Source organism: Hoplias malabaricus, chromosome 15, assembly GCF_029633855.1.
Source record: "Hoplias malabaricus isolate fHopMal1 chromosome 15, fHopMal1.hap1, whole genome shotgun sequence".
In the NCBI taxonomy this organism is placed as follows: domain Eukaryota; kingdom Metazoa; phylum Chordata; class Actinopteri; order Characiformes; family Erythrinidae; genus Hoplias; species Hoplias malabaricus.
Window position 1 is genome coordinate 37,663,222 of NC_089814.1, and position 22,706 is coordinate 37,685,927.

Sequence of the window (22,706 nt, forward strand, 5' to 3'; positions counted from 1 at the left end):
GATTAGAATATAGCAGAAGATAAGCTTTATCATGTTTGAAGATAAATAGAATGGAGTTCTCTGCAGAAGGAATCTTGAGGAATATACATTTAATATGAATGCGATGAGTGATATAACTTATGTAATTATGTGATTAAATATAGGGCTGGGCAATTAATAAATAAAATAATCAAAATCGATGTAATCCTGCATATCGATATTATATTGATTTTTTTTAAATATTTTTTTTTGTTTGATCGTTAATTCTCCCACTATATTTTCATGTACTGTCCGCACAATTCCACACCACTATGCGTGTAGTCACGTGATTCCGCCCTATCCTATTTGCCACATGGAAGCACCATGGAGGAGAACCTAAACACAGAGTCTGACCGAGCGACTTGAGCAGCTTGTGCAAGTGATAAAGAAAAATGCTGCCTTTGTGGTTCACCAAATTATCCAATCACCAAATTATGATTATGACTCAAAAGTGTCCATAAGGGTGAGTGAATGTGTGAGTGTGTGTCACCCTGTGAAGGACTGGCGCCCCCTTCAGGGTGTGTTCCCACCTTTTGCCCAGTGATTCCTGGTAGGCTTCACACCCACCGTGACCCTGAACTGGATAAGGGTTACAGACAATAAATGAATAATGATTCTAATAGTCCCTGCAAAGTATATATGCATCATAACATGTTTGTCTATGCGCATTGGTGGTTTGTATTGAAAAATATAACAAAAATGCATTAAACGCTAAGCTCTGCTAACACTGCAGTTCAAAACATGGACTATATAAAAGATACATGCGATGGATAAAGTGAAGTAATAACAATGACTGGGCTTATTTAAGTTGGTTACCTTGAAATTCTCAGTTCCACCTTAAATACTGCAGCATATTTCAGGAGGCAAATATGGGAGCCAGCTTCAGCTGTCAAGAGATGGATATTATGAGCTAGACAGAGGCTTAAAAGATGTCCAGACAGTACAACACGTCTACGCTCACTGGGGGGCTTCACTACCTTCACTCTCTCAAGACTTTTTCCCTGTTGCCGTCAGATATAAAAACACACTCACCTATACATGTCTCGCACATGCTCCCAGGAGAGACGTCTGGAGGGATGTGTGAGTGAGTATGAGGGATGTATGTGGGTTTTTATTTTTCTTGTCTCCTTGAGAGAGAGAGTCATGCGGATGGCTTAAAAAAACAACAAAAGTTATGTACTCAGTGTTTCTGACGCAGCCATTTAATTCATCACAAGATTTTCAGTATATAATCCATCCCAGCTCATTTGTTGGATTATGCAGGACAGAGGTGTATCAGAATCAGTTTTGGGAGCCACTGAACAATCCCAGAATGCACATCAGCTCTTTTCCAGTATTCACAGTTTGACGGTAGTCAGAAACTCTGCATATGAAGTGGTGCCTTGCTGCACAGGGCCACTGCAGAGACCCTAAATAATTCAACCCTCTTCCTCACGGCAGAAAAGGGTCCTCCCTCATGCCCAGCAACTTTTCAAAGTGAGGGAAGCTGCCTTGTCAGCAAGGCCCATGGGTCGTCAGTTTACACCTCTCCCCGCTTCTCGCCTCGCCTGCTTTCTAGCTCGGTTAGCGTGACTCAGACCACAGCACGGCACTATCATACACCACAGATCAGTCCGTCCTCAATCCACTGTCAGTAAACTGTGATAATCCTCAGCTTGTGCTGGAGTGCATCATCTGAACTTGAAAGCCCAGTTAAATCAGAGATTTAAGAACAGAAGGATAACACTGAAGGGATTTCTTCTTGTCGAAGTTAGCAGGCTCTGAACGTAAGCACAAAAACAGCAGAGTAATGCTGTAAATAGCTTACGTTTCTAATTTTTATAAACTCTGATACAGCAGCATTTTGGTTTGTCTCAGTTTAGTGTGTGATTGTTGTACTTAGTGAAGTACAAGTGTGGCATCTAAAATGACGTATCTTTACGTATAAATGGCTATAAATGATAAGTGGTGTAAACAAGCCCAATTTTCCAAATCCCTGATTAAAAAGTTAAACAGTGAGTCCTTCTGGAAGCTTTTTGAATCTTCTTGTGAAAGACAAAATGGTAGCCTGTGTTAGCATATTTCACAAGTTCAGAAGAAATACAGGCAAAATAGTCAAGAATGTTCTTAGTCAGGAATTCTAAACTTAAGCAAGAATTTTATATTTTTATGAATATACTCCATAAGAAGTTAACTCAAAAATTTAAAGGAGCTCATTTACTGATCTGTGTATATACTATATACTTAGACAAGAAGTGTATTTTACAGTTTACACACATTTACCAAAAACTCTATATGACGTACAGTAGAGAAACCCAAGTACAACTTTCAAAACGTTTGAAAAGATTGGTCTGGGTCATTTTTAATCAACTTTCTACACCTTTTTCCACTGTTACATGGTTATGTCTTATTTTGACCAGCTGTTTTAAGTCATTGTCCGAAGAGATTCATTGTAAATGGGGAGTTGTGGTAGCGTACTGTATCACCGGCACCTGTTAGCATATTTATCTCTGTCTGTTAACAGTTTTACTCATGATACTTACAGTTACTCGCCTGCTGATGTAAATATGGAGTACAAACGTCATCCGGCCAGTGATGAGACTAATTCACAGATGCTTCACACAAGACTCCAGTTTGTGTGGTTACAGTTGTGAACAGTAGGCTAATCTGCTTTAGCGTGTCCTCACTGCTCCACATGCCGGGTGGGTCATTCACACAGGCTGCAGATGTACTGATTGGTTGCGCCCAGTCCAGTAAAGCTGTGAGCGGGACATTCAGCCAGTCAAGTGTGATATTAAAAGTTCCAGACAGGGCACTAGTTTATAGCTGATTATAAACGGATTTGGGTTTTATAATTTGACATTAAACACAGTGCGTGTGAGAAACCCTTATTTTATGACCTACACTGTGCACTACATAGGGTGGACGTAGACATTTGGGAATCAGCCGATCTCTTGGTGTATCAGTCAAAGCTGGCTGGCTTTTTGCTTTCTCCTCCTAATCACATACAGTACGGTCGATGAGCTGTGTTTTTCCAGTTTAAAAACAGTGAGTCATCTCCCAGTGTAAATGTGAACGTGAACCTAGCCTTAGTGTCCGATGCTGTTGGCCACATTTCAGTGAAACCTACCCAGAAGAAAGAGGAAGGCTTCAGTGTTCCACGCGAACCCGCCTGCCGCTCTCTGTGATGTGAGCGGGACCCAGGGGCATTCAGGATGCAAAGAGACAAGTCTTTGATGTTAAAGGTATGAGGAGGAAGAAAAAAAAAGTCCTTAAAGCAGCATGGATGCTCAGAAAAGCAGATTCAAAGGATCTTCATCAGCCCGTGACGGCAGATGATGTACACGGCTGATGTAAATCGATTCCTCTATTTACATGCCATTCTCTATGAATAATAAGCAGCATTGGCACACGGTCTCCGCGGCGTGACCTTCCGGGTGCGCGCCCCTCCACTCGGCTCCACGCCTCCCAAACAAGCAGCCCTAGCACAAGACATTAAGAACCAAATCAAGCGGCAGCGCCACGATTTTAATGCGAGCTTATTAAGCACACACACTCAGAGCCGCTCGCTGATGATTTGTCGCCAAGCAAGGCAAGGACATGCATACATTAAACACTGCAGACACACCGAAGGTCGTAAAAAAGGCGACAGCAGTGGTTTTAAGCTGAATTGTCTTTGCTGGATGTACAGTTTCTTTTACAGTTGTGTGTGAACCTTCTCTTTGCACAAGTACACTGTGTTTTCCAAAGTAGGCTTTAAATGAACGTGTCTTGGAGTTTTGGACACCATTAATGTTCCATATGAAAATAAGTGAATGTGTTCTCCACTGGGTCTGTGCCGTATCGTGTCCTTCACAATAATATCGTCATCATTTTTAAAACGATCGTGATATTAGTGATATTCAGAGTTATTTACGTAATGACGTCATGCAGTTACCCGTGACTTGGCATATGTTCTTTACTTGAGTCATTTACCCACAGTGAAGTACGATGGAAAGTGGCTCTGAGGCGGAGGAATTTGCTTCAAAAAGTGGGAGTGACTTGTGTGGAGGTGGTTTGGTTGAAGAATTTCAGATGAACACAAACCATGGTGTTATGCTAGAAATGCAAGAAGGCCTTAATATTATTAATAAACATCGCCAAGAGTATCGCTATCGCCAAAATACCCTGAAATATCGTGATATTATTTTAGGGTCATATCGTCCACCCCTTTTCTCCACAGAAATTCTTCATGATTATTGAGTGAATTTAAAAATTGAGTTGTTGCTTTTTTTTAGGAAGAAGAACCATAAGATACTTTGATTTGCTGGAAAGGGATTAAGCCTGGTCTTGGGATTAATCCAGTGTAGCCCAGGCTTCGGCTTTATCTTTGTTTGGGAACCTGGCTACAAATGTTGCGTAAACATTTCAAACACAGCTCTAAATGAGCTTCCATATCTTGCAAAGACCACTCAGCTCAAAGTTATATGTTAAATCATTGATACATAAACACCATGTATTTTTGGACTGTGGGAGGAGCCTGGAGCACCCGGAGGAAACCCACACAGAAAAAGGGAGAACACACCACACTCCTCATGTTAAAGAAAATAGAAACTGAAATACACAGAAAAGTACTGTGTTGTCTGTTGAAATAACAGCACGCATCACCAAAACAGTAACTTTAAAGGGTAAGCACCACTAAATGGACCTCCATGAATATTTGACATTATTGTAGTTACTGACAATTCATAAGTATGAATTAAAGTATGAATTAAAATGAAAATAGCTGCTTAATTTGCTTTAAAACTGACAATTTTATTAAATTGACGGAAAAACCCGAGCTCTCTACGGAAATTCTCGAACGCGACCGTGACGTCACTGGTGGACAACAGCTGAACAACGCCGCGGTAAAACACCGTTATGACTGACTGTTATGACAGTATCTAGCTAAATAACCAACATTATTCATGACAGTAGCCTAGCAATAAGCTAAACTCAAATGTAGAGGTACCGTTATTCTTGTAAATGTGATCGAAGTAGAACTCGAATTCATCCGACACTATAAACCTCCGTAATGCAGCTACGTAGCCGAGTATAATCTGAGCCACCGAGTTTAGCGAGTCAAGCTAACGTTAACTAACACCAACTAAAACAGGCGAAGTGAGTGTCCTTACCCTGTTTACCTCCATGTTACAGAGGCTCTTCAACACCTTTCGTTGGTGTCCTTACATGCCCATATTGTTGGAAAAGCGCCAGTGAAATAAGCTACAGATAACGGAGTGAGCGGAGGGTCCTTTCCAAAGTGCCCGTTTAAAGTGGACAAATTTAGTCCATTTTCTGGATATTTTGGGATCTTTGGGCCATTTGTTCACAGATGTCCCACTGTACATTGAATGATTGCAGCCAAAAACAACACACCTTTTCCTCATTTTGCATTAAATTAAGTGCAGCTTCTAGAGTTGTTGTCCACCATCTACGTCACAGGCAAGACGCCTATTAGAGTTTCCCAACACCGTTGAGGGGGGGGACCAACGGTCTTTTAAACCTTATTCCTTCAATTAGTAAGAAATAACATGTTTTCTGACTCTCAATAAACACAAGTTAGGAACTCAAACTCCACTGTGTTTATTTGTTTGACACTTTCACAGAGCTGCTGCTTAGCCTTTAACAGAGGAGGGGGAAATGGTTAACTTTTCAACGGAAGTCAGTGTCAATAGATTTTATTTTTAGTAATTTCTGAGCATTTCTCTGGGTCCCTTCATTCATGACATTTTCACAGCGTGAAGGACAGATTTATCTTGGTAACATGACCATGTGGTGTCCTTTTATCTGCCTGAAGTCAAATAAGGGCCACAAAGAGTCCAATCTTTTGGATAAAAAAATGCTTGTGACTTTTAACAAAGTGGAACTGCACTCCAAGTCCAACACGTTATTTTGGCCAAACGCTCGGAAATCATGGGAAGACACTGCAGTACTTCCACGTCCAATGATACGGGTTCAGACAGACATGAAACTAAGGAATCAATCATGTCGGCTTGGCGATAGAGGCAGATATTCATCGATCTTTGGCTAGAGACGTACTCGAGACGTTCGTGTCGGCAGGATGGCTGTCTTGCGTATCCTGTGTCTATTTGGTGCATTGGTTTTGCACATCCTCAGAAATTAAACAGTATGCCTGTGCAAAGTGCAGCACACAGGTAAACAATAGGTGGCAGTGCAGGCGATCAGCAGCATAACAGTGGTGGAAGATTTTGAAGAAGGCTGTGTAAGAGCCAAATTAACAATTACCTGCATGTTTCTCTGGTCTGCCCCCTAGTGGAAGCCTCTTGTTTCAAGTTTAGCACCAAGTAAAGTGTGTGAACAGTTACAGCAGAAACACATGGTCGAACAGCAAGAATATCTCTAGCCTAGCTTTAAGGTGAAAGTATATATTTATATTTAAACTACTGTTATTTATTTTATTTTGATTTAATCGAAGGCTGGAGGGAGACTTTGAACATATTTGCTCTTAGAATATGTCGAGAAATGTGTCATCTGAGGTTGTCTAAACATCTCTATATGTTTCTTCTCTGTTTTTTAATGTCTGATGAACTCGGTTCCTCTTATTAGCCAGTGTCGACAAGTTCTTGATGTTCTTGATTCCTCTTCTCAGGGCTACCTCATGCTCTGTTCTCTCCCCTCTGCCACACATGCTCCGCAGTGTTTTTCTCTCATCACAGAGGCATTACGACAGATGGCAACATCAATAAGCAAATGCTTAGCTTAGCCGAGTGTTGTCCTTGCGCAAACATTAAAAGCAGGCTAATTAATGAGGGGCTGAGACCACTTGAGATTGTATTCTTGCAAAGCAAAGCTGGAGGTCAACACTCAGGCTACCTTTGATAAGCCTGCAGTGCCTTGCAAAATTCTGCATCCGCCAGGGTTAACTGGACAGGCGGAGATGTGCCCTGGGCTTGGCCTCAGGCCAGCTAAACAGCCTTTTCACTGCTCAGCTTCACACCCACTCCACATGCCTCTGCCCCAAATATGCCGCTCACCGCTGAGCATCTATTATTGACAAACTCTGAAAGCTGCTTGTGTGGAAAGGGGATCTGTCCCTGGAGACATCAACAGGAAATGATATCGTTCTGTGATGCGTGGAGCTTTGGAAATAAGGCTCCTTTTGACACATGCCTGACTCTCTCTCTCACACACACACACACACACACACACACTGAAAGGTTAGCCTTATTGTAGTTTGGCCATACACTTTTAAACCGGTAAAATATAAATATACATAAACAACACATTAAACCGAATACTAATGCTAACTAATACTAATTATAATAATACATATGATTATAATTTCATCATCCATTTTCTATAACAGCTACATCCTGGTCAGGGTCATGGTGTGTCCTGAGCCTTTCTGGAATCATTGGGCACAAGATAGGAACCCACGCTGGACAGGTTCACACACTCACTCAGTCAGTCACACATCTGTGGAAGGTTTCACACACTCACCCAGTCACTCACACACTCACCCAGTCACTTACACACTCACTCAGTCACACACACTCACACCAGTGGATGGTTTCACACTCTCACTCAGTGACTAACGCCCTCATGCCGGTGGACAATTTCAAACAGGAAGTCCACCTACCAATGTGTTTTGACTGTGTGAGGAAACCCATAAAGACACACAGAGACCACACCTCACAGACAACGACCCGAGGCAAGAATCCAGCATAAGACCCTGACACTATGTAGCAGCAGCACACTCTTCACCACTACACCATTCCCACCATCATAATAATATTTAACAATATCTGTGACAACATGAATTGATGTAACAACTATATACACTACAGTAACTCTTAATTTCATAATGAAATATCTCTTCTGCTGCTGATGAACACATGCAGAATTGGTTGATGTGTCCTCGTAAAAATCTCTCCGCAGGAAATAACAAATAAAGCTAGCGGTATCGATGGTTTAATTCATAACTCTGTAGACTTATTATAAAGTCCTGACCCTGTAACTTCTCAATGAGATGTAGATTGCTTAGTTCATCCAGTTATTTAGTGGGTTGAGCATAAATGAAGTATCTATAGCACATACTAGAAGCACATTAGAGCGTGTGCTGGTTGGAAGGTGGAGAGTTTGCGTGGGATGTTTGAACATAACTCACTGCTGTGGCAGCTGCTTATTAGACAAACACCTCACACTAATTGCAACCTGACAATTGGGGAAATAAACAAATAAGGAATGGAGTTAAGACAAATGAGTCGCAGAACGCGTTCCAGTGCGGAAGTATGATGCTGAAAATAAACAGTGGGTGGTGAGAAGTGAAGATGAACCAAGACTGCAAAACTAAAATTAATCACCGCGTAAATGTTAATGGCAGTTTTCCCAGATAACACCCACAGCGTCTACATATCTAATGTCAGCTTCTTTGACACTGATTAATACCCGCCCTGAACTAAAATGCACTGCGTGTCATAACTGTCCGGTGAAAACTGCCTCTCAGTCCAAGACTAACGTGAGTTTCTAGAAAGCAGATGAAGCCAATTCAACTGTAAGGAGAAGTCGAATTTGATTGTGTAACCCCAACAGTTCATCTGATAAAGCCTGATATACATTTTATGTTTATCAGAACTTATAGAAATGAATGTGTCTGAGATATTTTATTACTGAGACACCAAACAGGTTTTTTGAGGGTCCCCACCCCCCTTCCCACAACGGCGGTGTGGTTGTGCAGCAGGTAGTGCCGCTCTCACACAGCTCCAGGGTCCTGGAGGTTGTGGGTTCTAGTCCTGCTCCGGGTGACTGTCTGTGAGGAGTGTGGTGTGTTCTCTCTGTGTCTGCGTGGGTTTCCTCCGGGTGACTGTCTGTGAGGAGTGTGGTGTGTTCTCTCTGTGTCTGCGTGGGTTTCCTCCGGGTGACTGTCTGTGAGGAGTGTGGTGTGTTCTCTCTGTGTCTGCGTGGGTTTCCTCCGGGTGACTGTCTGTGAGGAGTGTGGTGTGTTCTCTCTGTGTCTGCGTGGGTTTCCTCCGGGTGACTGTCTGTGAGGAGTGTGGTGTGTTCTCTCTGTGTCTGTGTGGGTTTCCTCCGGGTGACTGTCTGTGAGGAGTGTGGTGTGTTCTCTCTGTGTCTGCGTGGGTTTCCTCCGGGCGACTGTCTGTGAGGAGTGTGGTGTGTTCTCCCTCTGTCTGTGTGGGTTTCCTCCGGGTGACTGTCTGTGAGGAGTGTGGTGTGTTCTCCCTGTGTCTGCGTGGGTTTCCTCTGGGTGACTGTCTGTGAGGAGTGTGGTGTGTTCTCTCTGTGTCTGTGTGGGTTTCCTCCGGGTGACTGTCTGTGAGGAGTGTGGTGTGTTCTCCATGTATCTGCGTGGGATTCCTCCGGGCGACTGTCTGTGAGGAGTGTGGTGTGTTCTCCCCGTGTCTGCGTGGGTTTCCTCCAGTTGACTGTCTGTGAGAAGTGTAGTGTGTTCTCTCTGTGTCTGCGTGGGTTTCCTCCGGGCGACTGTCTGTGAGGAGTGTTGTGTGTTCTCCCCGTGTCTGCGTGGGTTTCCTCCGGGCGACTGTCTGTGAGGAGTGTGGTGTGTTCTCCCTGTGTCTGCGTGGGTTTCCTCGGGGCGACTGTCTGTAAGGAGTGTGGTGTGTTCTCCCCGTGTCTGTGTGGGTTTCCTCCGGGTGACTGTCTGTGAGGAGTGTGGTGTGTTCTTCCCGTGTCTGCGTGGGTTTCCTCCGGGTGATTGTCTGTGAGAAGTGTGGTGTGTTCTCTCTGTGTCTGCGTGAGTTTCCTCCGGGTGAGGAGTGTGGTGTGTTCTCCCCGTGTCTGCGTGGGTTTCCTCCGGGTGACTGTCTGTGAGGAGTGTGGTGTGTTCTCCCTGTGTCTGCGTGGGTTTCCTCCGGGTGACTGTCTGTGAGTAGTGTGGTGTGTTCTCCCCGTGTCTGTGTGGGTTTCCTCCGGGTGACTGTCTGTGAGGAGTGTGGTGTGTTCTTCCCGTGTCTGCGTGGGTTTCCTCCGGGTGATTGTCTGTGAGAAGTGTGGTGTGTTCTCCATGTGTCTGCGTGGGTTTCCTCCGGGCGACTGTCTGTGAGGAGTGTGGTGTGTTCTCCATGTATCTGCGTGGGATTCCTCCGGGCGACTGTCTGTAAGGAGTGTGGTGTGTTCACTCTGTGTCTGCGTGGGTTTCCTCCGGGTGACTGTCTGTGAGGAGTGTGGTGTGTTCTCCATGTGTCTGCGTGGGTTTCCTCCGGGCGACTTTCTGTGAGGAGTGTGGTGTGTTCTCCATGTATCTGCGTGGGATTCCTCCGGGCGACTGTCTGTGAGGAGTGTGGTGTGTTCTCCCCGTGTCTGCGTGGGTTTCCTCCAGTTGACTGTCTGTGAGAAGTGTAGTGTGTTCTCTCTGTGTCTGCGTGGGTTTCCTCCGGGCGACTGTCTGTGAGGAGTGTTGTGTGTTCTCCCCGTGTCTGCGTGGGTTTCCTCCGGGCGACTGTCTGTGAGGAGTGTGGTGTGTTCTCCCTGTGTCTGCGTGGGTTTCCTCGGGGCGACTGTCTGTGAGGAGTGTGGTGTGTTCACTCTGTGTCTGCGTGGGTTTCCTCCAGGTGACTGTCTGTGAGGAGTGTGGTGTGTTCTCCATGTGTCTGCGTGGGTTTCCTCCGGGCGACTGTCTGTGAGGAGTGTGGTGTGTTCTCTCTGTGTCTGTGTGGGTTTCCTCGGGGCGACTGTCTGTGAGGAGTGTGGTGTGTTCTCTCTGTGTCTGCGTGGGTTTCCTCCGGGCGACTGTCTGTGAGGAGTGTAGTGTGTTCTCCCCGTGTCTGCGTGGGTTTCCTCCGGGTGACTGTCTGTGAGGAGTGTGGTGTGTTCTCCCTGTGTCTGCGTGGGTTTCCTCCGGGGGAGTGTAGTGTGTTCTCCATGTGTCTGCGTGGGTTTCCTCCGGGCGACTGTCTGTGAGGAGTGTGGTGTGTTCTCCCTGTGTCTGTGTGGGTTTCCTCCGGGTGACTGTCTGTGAGGAGTGTGGTGTGTTCTCCCTGTGTCTGTGTGGGTTTCCTCTGGGTGACTGTCTGTGAGGAGTGTGGTGTGTTCTCCCTGTGTCTGCGTGGGTTTCCTCCGGGTGACTGTCTGTGAGAAGTGTAGTGTGTTCTCCCCGAGTCTGCGTGGGTTTCCTCCGGGCGACTGTCTGTGAGGAGTGTGGTGTGTTCTCCCCGTGTCTGTGTGGGTTTCCTCCGGGTGACTGTCTGAGGAGTGTGGTGTGTTCTCCCTGTGTCTGTGTGGGTTTCCTCCGGGTGACTGTCTGTGAGGAGTGTGGTGTGTTCTCCCCGTGTCTGCGTGGATTTCCTCCGGGTGACTGTGAGGAGTGTGGTGTGTTCTCCCCGTGTCTGCGTGGGTTTCCTCCGGGTGACTGTCTGTGAGTAGTGTGGTGTGTTCTCCCCGTGTCTGTGTGGGTTTCCTCCGGGTGACTGTCTGTGAGGAGTGTGGTGTGTTCTTCCCGTGTCTGCGTGGGTTTCCTCCGGGTGATTGTCTGTGAGAAGTGTGGTGTGTTCTCTCTGTGTCTGCGTGAGTTTCCTCCGGGTGACTGTCTGTGAGGAGTGTGGTGTGTTCTCCCCGTGTCTGCGTGGGTTTCCTCCGGGTGACTGTCTGTGAGGAGTGTGGTGTGTTCTCCCTGTGTCTGCGTGGGTTTCCTCCGGGTGACTGTCTGTGAGGAGTGTGGTGTGTTCTCTCTGTGTCTGCGTGGGTTTCCTCCGGGTGACTGTCTGTGAGGAGTGTGGTGTGTTCTCCCTGTGTCTGCGTGGGTTTCCTCTGGGTGACTGTCTGTGAGGAGTGTGGTGTGTTCTGCCTGTGTCTGCGTGGGTTTCCTCCGGGTGACTGTCTGTGAGGAGTGTGTTATTATTATTATTATTATTATCGTTACACTTATATAGCGCCTTTCTAGACACCCAAGGACGCTTTACAATCGACACTGCTCAGAACGCTCAATTCACACACACTGGCGAGAAGCGGCAGCCAAACGCGCACAGCGTACTCTCAACCAGAAACGACCGTCCACCTGGAGGACTGCATCGGGCACTAGGGTTTAACCCAGGACAGAGCGCCAATCCATATCTGGGCTCACACATACAGACATTCATTCACACACCAGGACAGTTATTAGAGAAGCCAATTCACCTACCCTCCATGTTTTTGGACTGTGGGAGGAAACCGGAGCCCCCGGAGGAAACCCACGCAGACACAGGGAGAACATGGAAACTCCACCCAGATGGGACTTGAACCCAAGATCCCAGCGCTGGGAGGCGAACGTGCTAACCACCAAGCCACCGTGCCGCCGTGTTGTGTTCCCCCTGTGTCTGTGTTGGTTTCCTCCGGGTGCTCCGGTTTCCTCCCACGCTCCAAAAACACACGTTGGTAGGTGGATTGAAGACTCAAAGGTGTCCGTAGGTGTGTGTCACTGTGTGAGAGACTGGCGCCCCCTCCAGGGTGTGTCCCTGTCTTGTGCCCAGTGATTCTGAGTAGGCTCTGCGCCCACCGTGATCCTGAACTAGATAAGCGGTTCCGAACAATGACTTAATGAACATACCTTGCCATTCTTATTGAGCCAAACAAGATAAAGTGACAAATCACAGTGGAATGTGTCTAATTTATTGGCCTTGCTGCGCCCCACCTGCAGTAAATTTGGGCACACACACCACTTTGGAAGCTAATGGGCTAAAGCATGATTGCGTAATCACTACATAAAAACCTCTCAATGTTCCCTGTGCTTCTTTACACACTCCCTTCCCTTGTTGGAGTTAGTTGTTGAAGTTACATGGTGAAACCTGCCCAGTGTAAAGCCTCCAGATCATTTAAATACTTTGTGATCTCCTCGAACGGTTTAAATTTAAATGTTTAAAAGTCAGTTGACGGGCTAAAGAACACAAAATTGCTGATTGAATATAGACAGAACAATATGAAAAAGCACTATCTTCTAATCAGTGTAATTCTCAAATGTGTTGCAGTTTTGAATTCCTTTGTGTAAAAAAAAAAAACGTGTCATGCTCCTGAGTAAAATTTCAAGAGCTAAAAATCAGGCCTTGGTGCAGGAGTGCACGTACTAACTCTTATTAAATTACTTGCCCTACATATACATATGACAGGATAACTGGATAATCCAGATGTCGTTCAGTCATTTTTCCACAGCATCACGCAGCGCCTGAAGGAGAAGAGTGCTGCAGATAGCATGGATTAGCTCCGACGATGCACGCGGTGACAGCTGTATACACACACACTGCCTTTGGCTGTACATTACAGTTTGCTTCTACCTCAGCCGTGCAGGAATAGCTGCTGCTGTAGCGGCACATACGTTATAAACACTATATAAATGATCTTAGAGCAGTATAATACAGATCCAGATGTCTCAGTGTTTTAGAGATAAAGACCTATTAACTCTAATCGCTGCATGTACAAAAGCACCTTATAATCGGATATTAATTATTTACACAGGCAAGCACCTTTGAAGATATATTTTGTTAAACCCATATCGGCTTTTTTAAGGTGGAGTCTTTTTTTTAATGACTTGAATTTCGAGATGGTCATGTGATCAGCTCAGTTCCTGAGGGGTTAGTGGAGGGTGGTATTTATTTATTTATTTGAAAGAGGCAAAACGTTTGATACACTTTAGTCCACATTTAAAAAAGTAGTTATGTTATTTGTTCATTCTCTTGAACCTTTAATTAACTGACCAATGTTCAAAGAAGAAAAATCCAGATCAGATTAATTAGTTACAAAATGTCCCAACCCTTTTTCCTTAAAAACGAAGCAAGCTTTTTATTTTTTGCTCTGAATCTTTTAACACGATTGTTAACATGTCCTTACAACTCAGGTAATTAAGGTGTGATATAACATTTAAGCAGTGGAACAGCTCCTCAGTTTCAGATGTGGTGTAAAAGATGGCGTTAATTTGTATGTAATAATGGTATGCATTTTTTTTTTTTTTTGTGAACATCTAAAAGTGTGACCAGTCCTCCTGCAGTTTTTATTTTGTTTGTAGCTGTAAATGCTTTTGCCACTTATCTTGAGCATCATGCCAGTAGAAGTGCACACTCATTTATTCATGAAAAAGGCAACATTGCAGAGACATTTTGCACATTCTGATAAGAGTTAAAGAAACACTAATTTGGTGTTTTTGCTCCTGGGCACCTCTTAAAGTTTATTCATTTATTATCTGTAACCGCTTATTCCAGAGGAGGGGGCACCAGTCCTTCACGGGGCAACACACACTCACACACATTCACTCACACACTCACACACAGACACAGAGAGAACACACCACACTCCTCACAGACAGTCACCCGGAGGAAACCCACGCAGACACAGAGAGAACACACCACACTCCTCACAGACAGTCACCCGGAGGAAACCCACGCAGACACAGAGAGAACACACCACACTTTTCACAGATAGTCACCCGGAGGAAACCCACGCAGACACAGGGAGAACACACCACACTCCTCACCGACAGTCACCCGGAGGAAACCCACGCAGACACAGAGAGAACACACCACACTCCTCACAGACAGTCACCCGGAGGAAACCCACACAGACACAGAGAGAACACACCACACTCCTCACAGACAGTCACCCGGAGGAAACCCACGCAGACACAGGGAGAACACACCACACTCCTCACAGACAGTCACCCAGAGGAAACCCACGCAGACACAGAGAGAACACACCACACTCCTCACAGACAGTCACCCGGAGCGGGAATCGAACCCCCAACCTCCAGGTCCCTGGAGCTGTGTGACTGCGACACCTACCTGCTGCGTCACCGCGCCGCCCACCTCTTACAGTTGAAGAGTGTTCACTTTTAAAGCCCTGTTCTGACGGTAAAAGGAAGTTGAGGGAAGAGGGTGATTTCCCACCCTCTTTCAAAAGTTTTCTGCAGTGCTGAGCCCAGGATAACAACAACAGAAGCTCTGTTCTCCATATCACAGCTCAGTGAAGCTGTAATTTGAAGGTAAAAATGTTACCTAGTGTGCCTTTACGTATGATAGAGTTTTATAATAAAATTATATAAAGAATTAAAGTCTCATAAATCACCAGTAGAATATAACCCTTCAGGATCGACAAAATAGTGCCCAGTCAACTACAAGCTTCATGGCCGGTCAACTTTTCTAGACGGTTGTGCATATAGTCTTATTTTAAGGAAAGAAAAACCAAAATAACCTATACATTTTTGCCCGGTTTGGTCATTTTTTGACGTCAAAACAAATGTCACAAGTATAGACTCCGACTCTGGAGGCTACTCCGTATACGATTACATTTGAACTGAAGAGCAAAGCTAAAGTAATAGCTTATGACTTGTAAGTATTTAGGGTCGAATGTGAGTGTGCTCGTGTTTCCATTCCCAGCTTCTCCCTGCTGCCTGGGCTCTGGAGGCCAAGCTCAGCGAGAGATGGGAAATAAGCCACAAATGTTTAGTTAGCTTGCCTTAAAAGGAGAGCCCCTCCATAAAAATGTATGTCATTTAACTTAATATCCTTCTATGCTTCAGTACAGACTGATGGCACCGAGGTGGAGGTTCAGGCAGAAACGAGGTTAGATAAAGAAATGTTTGTGGGTAATTTATTGGATTTAACTGATCCCATGGTTCTTGAAGCCAACAGACTGTATTTATCCCCATAAATCTTAATTTCCTCGTACTCTTGTTCTCCCCCTTGTGAGGACCTGCTGTGTGATGAACATTAGTGCCGCATCTTGAGAACACCGGCAGCTTGTTTGTTTGATTTCCACATTGACTGCCTTTTTGGACTATTTACTTTTTCTCGGTAATGACTTCTTTGAGACTCCGAGTGGTGCTGCGCTGGTGGTGATCATCAGGAGATCACCGCTTCGATCCCTGGTGCCTCAGCCGTCCGAGGCTGGGAGTCCTAAGAGAGCTTGACTTTGCTCTCTTTACATATCCTCATCAATCTGAACGGTGCCTGATGTGACAGACCTGGAGTCCGGCGCTCTCCGGTGAGGTCACATTAGCGGCAACACGTAAAGATGTCGCTGGTGGATGTTGCGTCCTGGAGGAAGCTTGGGTTTGACCTCACCTTCCCAGTTTCATTGTGAGAGCGATAGTGGGATCATTCCTAGTGGAACAGGAGATATGTAATAATCGCGTGAAAAGTTGTGATGACTTATGGACAGGAATTCTGGGTCCATGTACCTTTCGTTATTTGGTTTTCCGTCTGCGACGTAGAAACAAAGAACGACACAGACGCGCAACTAGACCAATAAAAAGACAGGGATGTGTCTGCCGCTATGTTGCTTGACTACGGGGAAGAAAGCGTGTTTTCCTTTTCTTCAGTGTGATGATTTTGGTCTAAAATGGAGTCGACTCTCTGTTTTTATCTTAAAACAAATAAAAACTCTATCTTCCTCAGAGTCCTGACTTAGGAGTCAACTCCCAAAGCGTTATGATGCTGAATACGTCCAGAATTAATACTTGCTTGTTCCTCGCATAGGATGTTTGAGATGCAGTTTCTCACTTCTACATGGCACTGGTGTTGCTTTAGGTGATGAAAGTGGTTCAATGTAGTACTCTGTGTGTCTTCAACCCCAGAATATTACCAAATACTGGAGGATGCTTTTTTCTGGAAACAAATCTACTCCACTTTCTTTTGTTACATTTATTTCGATCATATATTTCTTAGACTCGCTTTCCTCAGTGTATAAGTTGGCATTCATCATCATCTCTCAGTCAAGGAGGCATCTGTGATTGGCTGGTTGCTGTAAAAGACAACGGCTCAAATTCCAATCCTTTTTAATTGTTCTTTCCTGTATTTTTAGAGTCATAATATTTTGGAAATGTAAAGTCACTGTGGCGTACGGGGCGGCAGGTTGTTTTACGGTACACGTGTGTGAGCGCACCGCGAGAACTTCTGTTCAGATATTGAATCTCCAAAACAGCTGAATTGAAGTGGCCTCTAAAAGTCCATCGCAGCTGGAGGCACTGTCCCTTAACGAATACGAGACGTGATGTGGATGGCGTCTCTAATAAAGCCACGTGGATACAGCGCTTTGTCTCTTTAAAGCCACAGCCTCTCACACGTCAGGGAGAAACGGCAAAGCCAGTCCTGTTAGTGGCGTTGGTTCGGGACGTGGGACTCGGAGTCGAGAACGAGATCTTAACTGTTTGTTTGAACCACGTTGACCGGACACTGACGATCATTTTTGCTCCAAATGATTGCGACGGACAATTCAGTAGTCGCTGGATTGGTTTAGAGACATGTCCATACCGTCTCGACCAAACTCCCCTGGACAGACCACATGCTTTGCTGCTGTAATTAAAGGGGCCGACCCAAATGAAAGCAGGGCCGTAGTTTGAAGACCCCTGTGTATACTGTAAAGATATGTAAACGTATACCCTTCAGACTTACCTCTGGACCTTATTCCTGTCTCTCAAACGAGAAAAATGATGGGTACAGTTTTAATTTTACACATTTTCCCTGTGCCCATTTTTGAATCATTTTTTAAACTCTTCATTTTTGGCCATTTCTCGTTCGCTGTGATGTGTTATTCAAGTGGATTGCGTTGTATGAGTAAATAAATAACTGGTACTTAATGTCTCTTTAACTGGAATGGAATGAATAAAGAAGATGCCTTTTTTTTGTCCTTGTTTTCTATCCCTTACTCTGGAACGTCTTTTAGGGAGACGCTCTGTGTTCAGCAATAGTGCCGCATCTTGACTCAAGGCAAGGACACGTCTTATGTAATGTGCTGCGTGCCAGATGGGTCCTCATGTACTGTAAGTTAATGAAAATTCCACAAATAGGTTTATTGCTCAGCAAGGGTTCTGATCGCGTCAGGTGTTGTAATTATTTTCTTGCCATATTGAAACAAGCCTTTCGTCCCAGGGAGAACGCGTCCACGAAAAAGTGATGATACTCGCTGAAACTTACTGTGATTTAATTTTCAACATCACTCACGCTAGCCCTCTGGTGGCACGGCCTAATATATATTGAATGATAATCAAATGTTGTCCCTTGAATGGTAAAGCTATTTGGGTGGAATTAGCTGCTGGAGGTGGAGGATTGCAGTAATAGCAGGCACATATATTCTGTGCTAGTTTATAATTGTGTGAAGTCTTGCCAAGAAATCCACAGAGGGTATTAGAGGTTAATACCACTCAAGAGTCAGCTCTCAGTCATATTCTCGCCGCAGAACATGGGCCGAGCTCACTCTCGTCTGGAGGAACCGAGAAGGCTTTTATCTGCTGTGAGGCAGTTCCTCCGGGTTTGTAACAAGTACATGTCAACAAAGTCCAGCTGTCATCGCAGTGATGGTATTTTATATTTAATATCGACAGTTTTAAAGACCATTTCATGAATGTCTTTACCGTGAATGTCTGTAACCACCCATCCATTACAGGGCATCCTTTACAAGGCCGGTCCACCTACGAACCTGTGTTTTTGGACCATGGGGGATCTCGGAGTAAACCCACACAGACACAGGGAGAACACAACTCCTCACAGACCCGAGTCAGCCGAGGTGGTAGAAGTTGGTTGCTTCTCGTGATCCAAATTTTTTAGCAACATCTTGTTGAGAGATACACATCCTTTCAGACCCACAGTGGAGGGATGGACACAAACGATTGTGATTGTTATCACAGCTCTAAGTGAAATGGAAGCTTTAAGTAAGGTATTGTATGATGACAACTTTGGTGGTCGTCCAGTTGGTGCACGGTTGTTTCCTCTAATACTGAAATCTCCCAAATTTGGAAACTCCTATTTTCCTTCGACTTTTTAAGCCTTTTTATGTCTGATCTCCTGAGTGGGATCGGCTCTACTCGACTCAGCTCTGCTCACTTTTAGCTTGTTGCTTTTCCACTACCACAGCTCCTTTGTGAAATGGAGCCGGTGAAGTTGCAAACTCTGTCTCTAATGGGCTTTGAGAACCACAGCAACGGCAGCAGTAAAGTCAGGTGCTGTTTACTCATCGCGTATTGGCGTTTTTTTGGACTGAATACAGCTCCATGCCCCAGCTCTCACAGATCAGTTTTCCTTGCCATACGTCCGGCTTTCGCAAGAGATTTTCCTCGGGCGACGACCCAAGGAGCGTTTGAACCTCTCCTGAACCCCTCGGGGGAATGTTACGAGCTGCTGCTGTGAGTCGGATACGAACAAATGTGGAAGCTGCTGTAACTTCAAAGATTTTACAAGCGCCGACTTAGTGCTGGAGCTCTGCCTTTCGTGATGATTGACAGGTCTATCCGGCCAATCAGCGCTCTGCAGGGTTTACACCTCACCATTTAGTACCTACTCGACTCGGTTGGAACTAAGGGAGTGGGGACTGGATCCAGGGACCAGGGCCAGATTTGGTCGGTGGAAAAGTAAAGAAGTAAATAAGATCTACTTAAAGGAAATAAGGATTTAAAAGTGTTTTATATAGATTTGGGATCCCCTACAGTTGCAGAGTGTAACTCACATTTACAGCACTGTCCTGAGATCAGTGCAGAGGACAAACATTACAGAGTGCAGTTTCTGCAGTGCTGAGCTCAGAGTAGCACTGATTGAGTCTGTTACAGAACAGTGAAGCATCACGGTGATTTTGAAGCTGTCATTTTACGGTAAAAATACTGCCCAGTGGTGCTTTAATGGCTGTTTTGACCGGCAGCAGTTTATTAAACGAAGAGTGTTTTTCCGACGTTTTCTTCAGGTGTTTAGAGGTTTACTGTAGGACTGGTGCAGCTCACATTCTGACCAGTGAGGCAGTGATTGCCAGCTTTGCGTGAAAGGTAGCTTGCTTCTCAGTTGCATCATGCAATACCAGCTTCACTCTTTTTCATTTGATCTTTCTACTGACCCATTGTGTCGTCTCAAAACACATAAAATCAGTCATGCAGCTGGAACAGCTTGAATTTGAAGCTGTAATTTCCTTTTCATGAGATGGATTCTTTTGACCTGCACGGTAACAGCGCCACGCTGCCTTCGGAAGTGCTTCAGTCCACTGTTAGTGCAGTTTAATTGCTGGAACTTATGGAATATAGAGACACTAGTGCAGCTGTATTGTGGAGGATAATGCTTTCTACTGCCTGAGGAAGCTAGTATCTTGTGGTGTGGATTAACCCTTAAAGCCACATGCTATTCCTGGATGTATTTTGCTACGATTGAGTCGTGTCTGTCTGCTGTATTCAAATGTTGCATGTCTGTAGTGTCTGAAGAACCTAAACATGTGTAGTGATTATTATTTACAGGTCATATTTATTGTCATATGTTTACAGGACGTTTGGGGGTGGTACTGCAAGGCTGCCTTCCTCCTACATGCCTCTGCAAGTTACATAGTGCAGTTTCTGCAGTGCTGAGCCCAGAGATGCAAGGACAGAAGCTCTGTTCTCCCTATTCCAGGTCAGTGAAGCTGTAATTTTAAGGTAAAAATATTACGTAGTGTTCCTTTAAGGCCATGGGAGCTGCAGGACACTACAGTGGTTTGAATGGAGCTCAGCCAGAATCAACAGTGCTCTCTCTCACAGCCTTTTGGAGGACGTTCAAGTCGCTCCGTAGTTGAGCTCAGTCACAGGACCCCATAGCACAAGCAGATACTAGTGTAGGGCTCCCTTACGTTGCCAGTTTTTCGAGAGTTATCCGATAGGAATTGCAGCTCGCAGACCGGCTTCAGTTCTCAAAATCCAGCTTTTTTTTTTCACGGGAACTGAGAGCTCAGGTGTTTAACCGAATCCAGGTGTCAAACTCCAGGCAGGCAACCTTTGGCAAATTGGCCTTGGGAGGTTAAAAACATGTAGAGCTTCTATCCATGTATGTGCAGTCACTGTGGGAGTAATTATGGTGTAAAGGCCTCAATACCCTTAGGACAGCGGAGGAATTGTGCTGTTGATTGGCCAGTGGTAGTTCATTGGAGTGTGGTCTGCTCCGAAGAGATTTGGATGATTTATGGATCACATTTTATGCTTAAATTATGCTATTATTGGCAGCAATAACAAAAGCTTCAATAAAAATGATGCCTTTCTCCCTTCTCACTTACTGAATGTGTTGGGTGTAAACTTTTAATACATACTCCATACAGCAGAAAGGGGCATTTTGAATGGGAGGGAGGCAGGTACTCTACAGTGGGGGGGTGTGGGAAGGGGGGTAGGGGCTTTGCAATGTATTTACAAGCTAATGAGAAATGTTCTATTCAGGTTCCTGTGCAAATTAGATTTTCTCTCATAAACAACAATAAATGCTACATTCATATCTTTACAGAAGTCAATCACGTCTTGTTTCCAAGGCACATGCTCTGAGCGCGTTAGCTTCAGCACCGGCCGAGAGGGTCGCACGAAAGGTATCATTAGCCGTGTGGAATTTCTGGTGAAAGAAGGTGGGCGGGAGGAAAGATGGATAATGTCTGGCTTTTGGTGTTTGGAGAAAACCTGCCACTCCAGGAAAGCTCATAAGATTGGAATGGGCTTTCTGGCAGTGGAGGTGCTTTTGTGACTCTGATGGGACTTGAGTCCACAGCCCTTTGAAAGAGTTCTCAGTGCAGAGGCCTGCAGAGATTGGAATCTCTTTAACAAAAAAATAGAACAGCGGAATATTGTGGAATAAAAAGAATAGCTTTAAAGTTTCTAACATTTCATGATTAGTTTGTACTATTCTGAGCAATATCTAATATAAACGATCACTGGATTAGGAACACCTACCTTGTGTCTACACTCACTGCCCATTTTACCTCCACTTTGTAATTCTTTGATTACAGACTGCAGAATCTGTTGCTCTGCATACATTCGTATCTCCATTTCACCTTGCTCTTCAATAATTAGGACCCCCCCCACACACACACGTGGTGGTGGTGTGTTAGTGTGTGTTGTGCTGGTGTAGAGTGGATCAGACACAGAGGTGCTGCTGGAGTTTTTAAACCCCTCAGTGTCTGGACCGAGAACAGTCCACCGACCAAAAACATCCAGCCGACAGCGTCCTGTGTCACTGATGAAGGACTAGAGGACGAGCGACACACACTGTGCAGCGACAGATGAGCTACTGTCTCTGACTCTACATCTACAAGGTGGACCAACGAGGGAGGAGTGTCTCAGAGAGTGGACACAGGGTTTAAAAACTCCAGCAGCACTGCTGTGTCTGATCCACTCTACACCAGCACAACACACACTAACACACCACCACCACGTCAGTGTCACTGCAGCGCTGAGAATGATCCACCACCACATCACACCTGCTCTGTGGGGGTCCTGAGGGGGTCCTGACCGTTGTAGAGGAGGCTTAAAATGGGATATGATCTATATTTATAGAAATGTAAAGTGAGTGTAGATACAAACTAATCCAGTTCCTAATCCAGTGATCAATCAGTGTTGTCTCCAACTGGATTTGTTCACCTCAGTGCTTTCCAATGCCATGTATGTGGCATTAGTTTATAGTTTGGAAGCTTGTCTTTCTACATTTTAATAGAATATCAATGGCTTACCAATGAAGATATCCTTTTCACTGTGTGTCTGGTTTGCCTTAAAAGACAGTCAAAGGGCTAGTAATGACACTCATAATCCCACAGCCAGGCTTCAGTCAGAGTGCCAGAAACCACACTGCTGCAACTCTAGCTGCCTCTTTGTCTGCCTTGGAGTGCTTTGAAGAGTTTTTTACTCCCAGAAATACCATTTAACAATTGCTCTTCAGCTGTACTTTGCTTAGTTTTAAAAGTCGGCTTTAATCTACTTTGCTGGAATGACAACATCAAAGTCTAGTAGAGATGTCCACCTACTCTGATACAGTGTA

The 22,706-nt window shown here is 45.0% G+C and overlaps 1 long non-coding RNA gene across 1 annotated transcript in view; it reads left to right on the forward strand.

The window, feature by feature from the left end:
- The window catches only part of LOC136668763 (uncharacterized), a 242,456-nt gene that overhangs the window by 73,450 nt on the left and 146,300 nt on the right, over positions 1-22,706 (forward strand). The window contains exon 5 of the long non-coding RNA XR_010795525.1: positions 20,210-20,333. This is a non-coding gene — a long non-coding RNA (uncharacterized lncRNA). The remainder of the gene's footprint in view (positions 1-20,209; positions 20,334-22,706) is intronic.